The sequence below is a fragment of the Heptranchias perlo genome, chromosome 20, assembly GCF_035084215.1.
Source record: "Heptranchias perlo isolate sHepPer1 chromosome 20, sHepPer1.hap1, whole genome shotgun sequence".
Taxonomy (NCBI): domain Eukaryota; kingdom Metazoa; phylum Chordata; class Chondrichthyes; order Hexanchiformes; family Hexanchidae; genus Heptranchias; species Heptranchias perlo.
Genome location: NC_090344.1, coordinates 6,194,138 through 6,205,750, shown reverse-complemented (window position 1 = coordinate 6,205,750; position 11,613 = coordinate 6,194,138). Strand labels below are relative to the sequence as shown.

At 41.7% G+C, this 11,613-nt stretch overlaps 1 non-coding gene and 1 pseudogene across 1 annotated transcript; one reads left to right on the top strand and one right to left on the bottom strand.

Annotated features, from left to right (window-relative positions):
- Positions 1 to 2,232: 2,232 nt before the first annotated feature.
- Positions 2,233 to 6,328, top strand: LOC137335586 (zinc finger protein 585A-like; annotated as a pseudogene).
- A 5,190-nt stretch (positions 6,329 to 11,518) lies between these two features.
- trnay-gua (transfer RNA tyrosine (anticodon GUA)) lies at positions 11,519 to 11,613 on the bottom strand. Its single transcript has 2 exons — positions 11,577 to 11,613; positions 11,519 to 11,554 (listed from the first exon to the last, which is right to left on the bottom strand). It is a non-coding gene; the product is annotated as a tRNA-Tyr (tRNA).

Here is an 11,613-nt window from a genome sequence, read left to right as displayed (position 1 = left end):
TAATCAATTGAATTATTTATATAATAAATTAAACAATTCAATTATTTAAACAAAAAATTAAACAGTTTATTAATTATATAATATATTAAACTATTGAATTATTCATATAAAATTAAACACTTGAACAATTTAGATGATGAATTAAACTATTGAATTATTTATATAATAAATTTAGCTGTTGAATGTTTTATATAATAAATTAATCTCTTGGTTATTTCTATAATGAATTAATCAATCGAATAATTTAAACTATTGAATTCTCTTTATAATAAATGAAATATTTGAATTATTCATATCATAAATTACTTGAATAATTTATATAATAAATTAAACTATTGGATTATTTATATAATTTAATCAAACGAATTATTTAGAGAATAAATTAAACAATTGAATCATTTATATAATAAAGAAACAATTTAATTAATAAATGAAACACTAGACTTTACATAATAAATTAAACAATTGATTATATAATGAGTTGAACTATTTAATTTTTTATATAATAAATTAAACACTTGAATTGTTCACATAATAATTTAAACAATTGAATTATTTGTATCATAAATTAAACAATTATTATATTTATATAATGAATTAAGCTATTGAGTTATTTATATAATTAAACACTTGAATTATCTATACAATAAAAGAACAATTTAATTTATATAATAATTTAAACACTTGAATTATTTATATAATAAATTTGACACGTGAATTATTTAATGAATTAAACAATTAAATTGTTTATCGAATAAATTATTAATATCGTAAATTAAACAATTCGTTTATTTATATCATGAATTAAACGCTTGAATTATTTATGTAAAATTAAACACCTGAATAATTGATAGGATGAATTAAACTATTGAATTATTTATAACGTAAATTTAGCTATTGAATGTTTGATGTAATAAATTAAACTCTTGGTTATTTCCATAATAAATTAATCAATCGAATAATTTAAACTATTGAATTCTCTTTATAATAAATGAAACATTTGAATTATTCATATCATAAATTAAACACTTGAATAATTTATATAATAAATTAAACAATTCAACTAATGACATAATAAATTAAACGATTGAATTATTTGTATAATTTAATCAATCGAATTATTTATGTCATAAATTAAACAATTTAATTAATAAATGAAACACTCATCTTTATATAATAAATTAAACAATTGATTATATAATGAGTTGAACTATTGAATTATTTATATAATAAATTAAACACTTGAATTGTTCACATAATAATTTAAACAATTGAATTATTTATATCATAAATTAAACAATTATTATATTTATATAATGAATTAAACTATTGAGTTATTTATATAATTAAACACTTGAATTATTTATACAATAAAAGAACAATTTAATTTATATAATAATTTAAACACTTGAATTATTTATATAATAAATATGACACGTGAATTATTTGATGAATTAAACAATTAAATTGTTTATCTAATAAATTATTAATATCGTAAATTAAAAAATTAGTTTATTTATATCATGAATTAAACGCTTGAATTATTTATATAATGAATCAGCTGTTGAATTATTTAGAGAATAAATTTAACAATTGAATTATTTATACATTAAATAAAACGACTCAATAACTTATATAATAAATTAAACTATTTAATTACTTATATAATCAATTAAACTATTGAATTCTTCATATAATAAATTAAACAATGGATTATTTATATAATGAATTAAACTATTAAATTATACATGTAATAAATTAAACACTTGAATAATTTATACAATAAATTAAATAATTCAATTATTTACATAGTAAATTAAACTATTGAACTATTTATATAATATATTAAACTTTTGAATTATTGATTACCTGCTGCACCTGTATGTTGACTTCTTGTGTTTCATGCACGAGGACACCCAGATCCCTCTGGACCGCAGCATTTTGTAGTATTTCCCCTTTCAAATAATAATTTGTTTTTTTATTATTGCTCCCCAAAGTGGATGACTTCACATTTTCCCACATTATATTCCATCTGCCAATTTTTTGCCCATTCCTTTAACCTGTTAACATACCTTCACAGATACTTTGTATCCTCATCGCAACTTGCTTTTCCACCGATCTTTGTATCATCAGCAAATTTGCCACAAGATACTCTGTTCCTTCATCCGAGGTCCAAACGCGATCTCTCTGCATCCAATGTCTTTGCTTTTGGGCCAGATTTTAAGAATATCAATGGCGGCTGTACCACCCAGCATGCAGCGCGGTAAAGATTGTGCCCTATCTGAATCAGTGGAGCCCAGTGCGCAGGCGCAGTAGTGACTCATTATCGGGCAGTGTGTCCTGAGCATGCGCGGTCAGTCGAGGCTGCGGGAGGAGCGCGTTCGGTGCAGGTGAGAGGATCGGAGCAAGAGGATCAATAAACCCCGGGGCCCGGGTCCGGGCTCAGGCCCAGGCTCAGGCTTTACAAACCCCGAGTGCGGCCCCAGACCCGAATATAAAACAGTGAACATTATCCCCCCTCACTACCCGCCGGTTTCCGGTTTCTCCCGTTTCGCTCCGGACCAACTCTCAACAAAAGGCCGCGGACCCGCGCCTGCGCGGTGTAAACTGGGACTTCTCAGGGAGCGTCTGTAAATGAAGGAGAAATGGTGATTGGTCAGGGAGCGTCTGTAAATGAAGGAGAAATGGTTATCGGTCAGGGAGTGTGTGTAAATGAAGGAGAAATGGTGATAGGTCAGGGAGAGTCTGTAAATGAAGGAGAAATCGTGATCGGTCAGGGAGAGTCTGTAAATGAAGGAGAAATGGTGATAGGTCAGGGAGTGTCTGTAAATGATGGAGAAATCGTGATCGGTCAGGGAGTGTGTGTAAATGAAGGAGAAACGGTGATCGGTCAGGGAGTGTGTGTAAATGAAGGAGAAACGGTGATCGGTCAGGGAGAGTCAGTAAATGAAGGATAAATGGTGATCGGTCAGGGAGCGTCTGTAAATGAAGGAGAAATGGTGATCGGTCAGGGAGTGTGTGTAAATGATGGAGAAATAGTGATCAGTCAGGGAGTGTGTGTAAATGAAGGAGAACTGGTGATCGGTCAGGGAGCGTCTGCAAATGAAGGAGAAATGGTGATCGGTCAGTGAGCGTCTGTAAATGAAGGAGAAATAGTGATCAGTCAGGGAGCGTCTGTAAATGAAGGAGAAATGGTATTTTCTATATCTTCAGTCATCCAGGGAGCTCCAGCTCTGGATGCCATTCCGTTCCTCCTCGTGGGAATCTGTCTACTCTCAACCCACTCCTCCTTGAAGGCCTCCCATTGTTCAATTACTGTTCTGCCTGCCAATTTTTGACACCAATTCACCTGGACAAGATCCCTTTTTGACTCATGAAATTAGCCCTCCTCCAGTTAAGAATTTTCACATTTGACTGTCCCCTGTCCTTTTCCATAACTGTTCGAAACCGAATGAGATTATGATCACTGCTGCCCCACTGAAACATGCTCCACCTGCCCCACTTCATTCTCCACACCGAGCTCACTGCTGCACTCACATTCACTCTCTCACATTCACTTTCTCACATGCACTTTCTCACATTCACTCTCTCACACTCACTCTCACATTCCTCTCAACCTTTCACTCAGGGTTTAGGGCCACTGAAAGATGATGCGATGGGTTTGGATTTCAGCACAGGGAGGAGGGAGAGTGTGTGGGACGGGGATTTACAGCTTAAAGGAATAAGAGAGTAAAGAATGTTCCATAGAAAGTAGAGTTATCTGATCTGAATTTCTATCCTGTATTTACAGTGATAATTTTTATAAACTCCTTTTACAGGGTATGAGAAGGGGAGGATTTGCAGACAGGAAACTCAAACCAAAGATCACGTCACGATCTGACAGAGTCACTCGATTCATCAGGACCTGAATATCATCGGCTTTTGAATGTGGAAGCAGAAATGTTTGTCTGTTCTATCTCTGGGAGAAGATTTCAAACATCAGTGTGAGTGGAAAAGCACCGAGACACACACACCCGAGTGAGAGTGTTCCAGTGCACTGACTGTGGAAAGAGCTTTAACCAGTTACACAGTCTGCAAAAACATCAGACCATTCACAGCGGGGAGAAACCGTACACGTGTTCTGTGTGTGGACGAGGCTTCAACTGATCGTCCAACCTGGAGAGACACAAGGACACCCGGACCACGGAGAAACCGTGGAAATGTGGGGACTGTGGGAAGGGATTCAATTCCCCTTCAAAGCTGGAAATTCATCGACGCAATCACACCGGGGAGAGACCGTTCACCTGCTCCGTGTGTGGGAAGGGATTCACTCAGTCATACACCCTCCTGACACACCAGCGATTTCACTTTGATGAGAGACCTTTTAAATGTTCGGACTGTGAGAAGAGGTTTAAAAGCAAAAGTAACCTGCTGACACACCAACACACTCACACTGGGGAGAGGCCGTTCACCTGCTCCGTTTGTGGGAAGGGATTCACTCGGTCATCCACCCTGCTGACACACCAACGAGTTCACACTGGGGAGAGGCCGTTCACCTGCTCCGTGTGTAAGAAGAGATTTACTCGGTCATCCCACCTACAGAGACACCAGCGAGTTCACTCTGAAGAGAGACCTTTTAAATGTTCTGACTGTGGGAAGAGATTTAAAACCAGAAACGAACTACTGAGACACCAACGCACTCACACTGGGGAGAGGCCGTTCTCCTGCTCCGTGTGTAAGAACAGATTCACTCATTCATCACACCTTCTGCAACACCAGCAAGTTCACACTGATGAGAGACCTTTTAAATGTTCTGACTGTGCGAAGAGATTTAAAACCAGAAACGAACTACTGAGACACCAACGCACTCACACTGGGGAGAGGCCGTTCACCTGCACCGTGTGTGAGAAGAGATTTACTTGGTCATCCAACCTGCTGAGACACCAGCGAGTTCACACTGATGAGAGACCTTTTAAATGTTCTGACTGTGAGAAGAGATTTAAAAGCAAAATTAATCTTCTGACACACCAACGCAGTCACACTGGGGAGAAGCCGTTCACCTGCTCTGCGTGTGGGAAGGGATTCACTCGGTCATCAGACCTTCTATCACACCAGCGAGTTCACACTGGGGAGAGACCGTTCACCTGCTTCGTGTGTGGGAAGGGATTCACTCGGTCATCCCACCTTCTGTCACACCAGCGAGTTCACACTGGGGAGAGGCCATTCACCTGCTCCGTGTGTGGGAAGGGATTCACTTGGTCATCCAACCTGCTGATACACCAGCGAGTTCACACTGGGGAGAGACCGCTCATCTGCTCTGTGTGTAAGAAGAGATTCACTCATTCATCACACCTTCTGCAACACCAGCAAGTTCACACTGATGAGAGACCTTTTAAATGTCCTGACTGTGAGAAGAGATTTAAAATCAGAAACAAAATGGTGAGACACCAACGCACTCACACTGGGGAGAGGCCGTTCACCTGCTCCTTGTGTGAGAAGAGATTTACTCGGTCATCCCACCTTCTGTCACACCAGCGAGTTCACTCCGACGAGAGACCTTTTAAATGTTCTGATTGTGAGAAGAGATTTAAAAGAAAAATTGATCTGCTGACACACCAGCGCACTCACACTGGGGAGAGGCCATTCACCTGCTCCGTGTGTGGGAAGGGATTCACTCGGTCATCCACCCTGCTGAGACACCAGCGAGTTCACACTGGTGAGAGACCTTTAAATGTTCTGACTTTGGGAAGAGATTTAAAATCAGAAACAAACTGCTGAGACATCAACGCACTCACACTGGGGAAAGGCTGTTCACCTGCTCCGTGTGTGGGAAGGGATTCACTAATTCATCCCACCTTCTGAAACATCAACTTGTTCACACTATTGAGTGACCTTTTAATTCACTGACTGTGAGAAGAGCTTTAAAAGCAGAAATGAACTGCTGACACATCAACACATGCCCATTGGGGAGAGACTGTTCACCTGCTCCGTGTGTGGGAAGGGATTCACTCAGTCATCACACGTGCTGAGACACCAGCGAGTTCACATATGACTGCAGGGGTTGGATTCTGCTGTTAATCACATCCAGGACTGAACCATGTTCATTCTGACAGTTGGGGTTTGTTTCTTCTGATGTCAATAACCCCGATAACTGGGCTGGAGTTTAATATTCTGGATATCTCTTAAATAAATCAGCTTTATTTTCAACACCTTGTTGTAGATTTTGGTCTTTCCCACCTGAGTGTTTAGCATCACCTGACTGGAGCTCAGAAAGGACAATCTAGGGGGAGGATCGTCCGGTGGGAACAGAACTTCAGCCTGGACACAGTCCTTCAGGGCCACACTGAGAGGGGCAAACGGCACTTTGGTCTTTCTCGTCTCCCTTCTCTGACAGTAAAGTCGCTGTGAGGCATCCAGTCTAAAAATGACTGTGGTAATTATTCTATGGAGATTTCAACTGTTTGAGTGACAGTCCTGAGTCTACCATTTAAGGCAGGTGTTAACTCATTTAATTAATCCCGTTAAAATAAATGAGTTAAAGTCTGCATTAAAATAGCAGAGGGAGGAGTTCCCAGGAGCCTGTTAACTGCTGGTACAATTATACAACAGTCATTCAATCTCCAGATAAAGAAGGACCTGCGGTGTGTTTCCAGAATTCACGGTTTTATTGATGTGTGCGTGTTAGACACCAGGATCACTAAAAATACACGACCCGGACCATCCACAGGGTGGGGGCGATCCCGACAGTTACTCTGGGATCACTCCCACTGCGGAACTCCACCACTGACACTGCTGAAGGTTGCAGGCTCAGGGAGTGGGGCCTCCAGGAGTGGACTGTAAGAAAGCTGGGTTTCAGTATCCTGACAAATATATGCCGAGGAACCAGAGGAATCCTTACTAAGGAACCATCTGGGGTTTTACCTGTCAGTGTAGGTCTCGGGGTGAATGATTCCCGACTCCCTGAACTGTCTTACATTTAACCCAGATCGGATCAGGATCAATTCAGTTTACAGGAGAATTTGGTCAAATATCACCCACAATTGAGGGAGACACAAGCAGCCATTAGAGAATCTAAGAGATCTTTGGAAAAGAAGATGGTGCACAATTGTGGGAATAATAGCAAACGTCTTTCCAGCTAGGTCAGGATTCAGAAGACCATTAAAGATGGTTTAGGGCCACTGAAAGACAGTTCAGGACAGATTCCCGGGCTATAGCAGAGCTAGTCATAGAGTCATAGAGTTATACAGCACGGATAGAGGCCCTTCGGCCCATCGTGTCCGCGCCGGCCATCAGCCCTGTCTACTCTAATCCCATATTCCAGCATTTGGTCCGTAGCCTTGTATGCTATGGCATTTCAAGTGCTCATCCAAATGCTTCTTGAATGTTGTGAGGGTTCCTGCCTCCACAACCCTTTCAGGCAGTGAGTTCCAGACTCCAACCACCCTCTGGGTGAAAAAGTTCTTTCTCAAATCCCCTCTAAACCTCCTGCCTTTTACCTTGAATCTATGTCCCCTTGTTATAGTACCCTCAACGAAGGGAAAAAGCTCCTTAGTATCCATCCTATCTGTGCCCCTCATAATTTTGTACACCTCAATCATGTCCCCCCTCAGCCTCCTCTGCTCCAAGGAAAACAAACCCAATCTTCCCAGTCTCTCTTCATAGCTGAAGCGCTCCAGCCCTGGTAGCATCCTGGTGAATCTCCTCTGCACCCTCTCCAAAGCGATCACATCCTTCCTGTAGTGTGGCGACCAGAACTGCACACAGTACTCCAGCTGTGGCCTAACCAGTGTTTTATACAGTTCCATCATAACCTCCTTGCTCTTATATTCTATGCCTCGGCTAATAAAGGCAAGTATCCCATATGCCTTCTTTACCACCTTATCTACCTGTTCCGCCGCCTTCAGGGATCTGTGAACTTGCACACCAAGATCCCTCTGACCCTCTGTCTTGCCTAGGGTCCTCCCATTCATTGTGTATTCCCTTGCCTTGTTAGTCCCTCCAAAGTGCATCACCTCGCACTTTTCCGGGTTAAATTCCATTTGCCACTGTTCCGCCCATCTGACCAACCCATCTATATCGTCCTGCAGACTGAGGCTATCCTCCTCGCTATTTACCACCCTACCAATTTTTGTATCATCAGCGAACTTACTGATCATACCTTTTACATTCATATCCAAGTCATTAATGTAGACCACAAACAGCAAGGGACCCAGCACCGATCCCTGTGGTACCCCACTGGCCACAGGCTTCCAGTCACAAAAACAACCTTCGAGCATCACCCTCTGCCTTCTGCCACTAAGCCAGTTTTGTATCCAAAGTGCCAAGGCACCCTGGATTCCATGGGCTCGTACCTTCTTGACCAGTCTCCTGTGGGGGACTTTATCGAAGGCCTTACTGAAATCCATGTATACCACATCCACTGCGTTACCCTCATCCACACGCCTAGTCACCCCCTCAAAAGCTGTTAAATGACTATTTCTCATCAGCCTACACTCCTGTGGATGATGCTCAGATTCCAGCTGTGGGATGTGCTGTCAACAATAACATCATAAATATTAAAATAGAAAGGGATGTCATCTTGGATAAAATATGAAATCTCAAAATACTTTGTGCTCCAGGTCCAGATGATATCCACCCCCGGGTGTTTAAAGAGATGGGACGGGTGCTCTGTGAGCCCCTTGCCTGTATCTTCAACAGCTCAATAGAGTCAGGGATTGTCCCCTGAGATTGGAAGGTAGCTCACGTAGTTCCCATTTTCATGAAAGGAGACAAATCAGAGCCAGTGAAAGACAGGCCCATCAGTGTGACATCGATCTGAGGGAAGATGCTTGAAGGGATCCTAAGAGATGCTGTTTATGATCACGGGGAAAGAGAAGGGGCCATTAGAGATACTCAACACGGCTTCTGGGAAAGAAAATGGTGTCTCACAAACTTGCTTGAGTTTTTTGAAGAAGTTGCTGGGTTAGTGGATGAGGGTAATCCGGTTCACATTGTCTATCTCAGGGGTGTCAAACTCATTTCCTATGGTGAACCTGACCCGATATCATGACACTTGGCCTGGGTCACATTCAGCAAAAGTTATTAAACTGGAAAGAGATGAAAATGAACTCTATTGTTACTTCCATACATTAAGATGTTGTTTTCTGCTACTGCTGCTCCCGATACCTGGCGCCTCTGAGCTTGAACTATTGCACCAACATTTGGAGTAAATGACTGGGCTGAGGCCTGTCTTGGATAAAAACATGAGGACCACTTGTCATTACAGAACTGTGTGCCCCAAACACTAACCGTGGAAGTGAATTCCACAGACTGCCTACTCCCTATGTAAAGAAATTTCTCTTGACTACTGCTCTAAAACAGATAGCAGGGGTTAAATGTAGCTACTCACACTGTATAAGGTGGAAAGTGATGTTCCACAAGGATTGGTTCAGGGACCACTGTTCACAATTCACATAAATGATTTGGACTCGGGAATCGGAAGTACAATTTCAAAATTAACAGATGACACCAGATTGGCGGGGTGGGGTGGAGTTTGGATAATATTGATGAAGATTGTGACCAAATACAAAATACATTAATAAACTTGCAAAATGGGTGTATAATTGGCCAATGAATTTTAATGCAGATGACAGTGAATTGGAGCATTTTGGTAGCAAGAATTTGGAAGTTGTGCCCTGTATACCCAAGTCCAAGTCATTAATGTATATCAAGAAAAGCAGTGGTCCCAGCACCGACCCCTGGGGAACACCGTTGTATACCTCCCTCCATTCCGAAAAACAGCTGTTCACCACTACATTCTGTTTCCTGTTATTTGGCCAATTCTGTATCCATGCTGCTACTGCCCCTTTTATTCCATGGGCTTCAATCTTGATGACAAGCCCATTAGGCGGCACTTTATCGAATGCCTTTTTTAAAGTCCATACACACCACATCAACTGCATTTCCCTCATCGACCCTCTCTGTTACCTTATCAAAAAACTGTATCAAGTTAGTTAAACACGATTTGCCTTTAACAAATCCGTGCTGGCTTTCCCTAATCCTTGTCCAAGTGACTGCTAATTCTGTCCCCGATTATCGTTGCTGGAACTTTCTCCACTGCCGAGGTTAAACTGACTGGTCTGTAGACGCTGGGTTTTGTCTTTCACCCTTTCTTGAACAATGGTGTTACATTTGCAATTCTCCAGTCCTCTGGCATCACCCCCATATCTAAGGATGTTTGGAAGATTATGGCCAGTACCTCTGCAATTTCCACCGTTACTTCCCTCACTAACCGAGGATGCATCCCATCCGGACCAGGTTACGTTTCTACTTTAAGTACAGCCAGCCTTTCAAGTACCTCCTCTTTATGATTTTTAGCCAATCCAGTATCTCAACGACATCTTCCTTTACTGACACTCTGGCAGCATTTTCTTCCATGGTGAAGACAGATGCAAAGTATTTGTTTAGTACCTCCGCCATGCCCACTGCCTCCCTCTGCTACTTCCTCACTATAACCTGGGTGAGTGGTCCAATTGATAACGCATCTGCCTACGGATCAGAAGACTATCGGTTTGATTCCTTCCTGGCTCAGATGTTTTTTTTTGCAAACTGTGCATTATTTTATAGCTGTCCTAATTGCTGATGCTGCCTGGCTGCATACCTGGTAAGTGCCTTCTTATTGCAGCAAGCAGTGCATCAGTGTCAAAATCTGAAGGTCCTGAATTCAATCTTCAGAGAAGGCATCAGGGATTACAAAGCTTTTTTTCTATCTCTCACCTCATCTTTCCATCTTTGCTGCAGAGCAAAATCAAGAACTTTTGCTTACTGCAGATTTGCTGCCTCTTGACCTCTCTGCACCCAAACACACAGCGAAGATTAGGAAGTGCATGGGCTATGGACTCGCTGACAACACTCTTGTTTCTGTATAATTGCACCAAGACAATCGGTGAGTGGAGAATATAATCAACGATCCCACTACTTCTCACATGCCAAGTGAGCGATCTGCCAGTTGAGCTAAACCTCGTTTGCTGTTTGTAAATCGCCCTTCACAGTTCCTGCCTCACACTCGCCTCCAAGCTGCTCCACGACCAGCAGAGAAATCTTGCCTTGGGTTATGGATCCCTGAATATATTAAATACTTTGCTCTAATCGGCGGTATCCAGCATCAGCAAGTGAGGAACAGCAGAACGGGAAGCCACAGTAATGAATGATGCTGAGAAGAGCCTGAGCCTGCGGAAGGAAGACGAGGTCACCGGAAAGCAACAGCCGCCCGAGCTTGAGGGAGCAGCGTGAGCACTGACTGACTGACTGATCGAAGACCTTTTTGCCTGAAATTGAGGGCGATTTGAAGTGTTGCTGCTCAAAGGCACTCCCTGCTGGTGAGCAGAGGGAAATGCTCGAGTGAAACAGCCGTGCTCGGGCACACACAGAAAGCTTCAAGATTTGAGAAATGAAAAGTGGTGTCCTGTGACTCAGTGGCAACATGTTAATCTGTGAGCTGCCTGCAAAGTTCAGAGAGCGACCTTGAGGTAATTGTTGCTTATTCCAAAAGTACACTCACTCCTTCGAGCCGGAATTGAACCAGCGACCTCAGGATGACTTTACTTTGGTTTAATTCACTACAGTCCTCCGCTCTACCAGCTGAGCTATCGAAGG